The sequence below is a fragment of the Branchiostoma floridae genome, chromosome 9 (genome assembly GCF_000003815.2).
Source record: "Branchiostoma floridae strain S238N-H82 chromosome 9, Bfl_VNyyK, whole genome shotgun sequence".
Taxonomy (NCBI): domain Eukaryota; kingdom Metazoa; phylum Chordata; class Leptocardii; order Amphioxiformes; family Branchiostomatidae; genus Branchiostoma; species Branchiostoma floridae.
The window spans coordinates 4,312,504-4,312,899 of NC_049987.1; positions in this window are offsets into that span (position 1 = coordinate 4,312,504).

The window sequence follows — 396 nt, forward strand, 5'->3', positions numbered from 1 at the left end:
CATACCTTTGAGAACACAGCTTTAACGTCTTCTGAACCGACTCCAGACTACGATGATGTACATATAAAGATGGAAAGCCATGTGTCCGAGGACGATCAAATCGGGCAAATTTTCCAGCCGTCCAGCCTGGATCAGGATGATGGTTGCACTGATGATAGAGACACTGGTTTGATGAACAGCGGACATGAACAAAGTCTAAAAGTGAATATTGAGGAAACTGCTTCTTGTGAAGTGGTCGTGACTCAGGACCAGGATTCTGAAAACAGGGTGTCTCTACTTTCTAATAAGAACTCTGGAGTTAATTGCAAACAGTACACGTGTGACGTCCGTGGATTTGATACATCGAATGCACATAAAATCTCCAAGCATAGGCAACGTCACAAAGAAAAGCCTTTC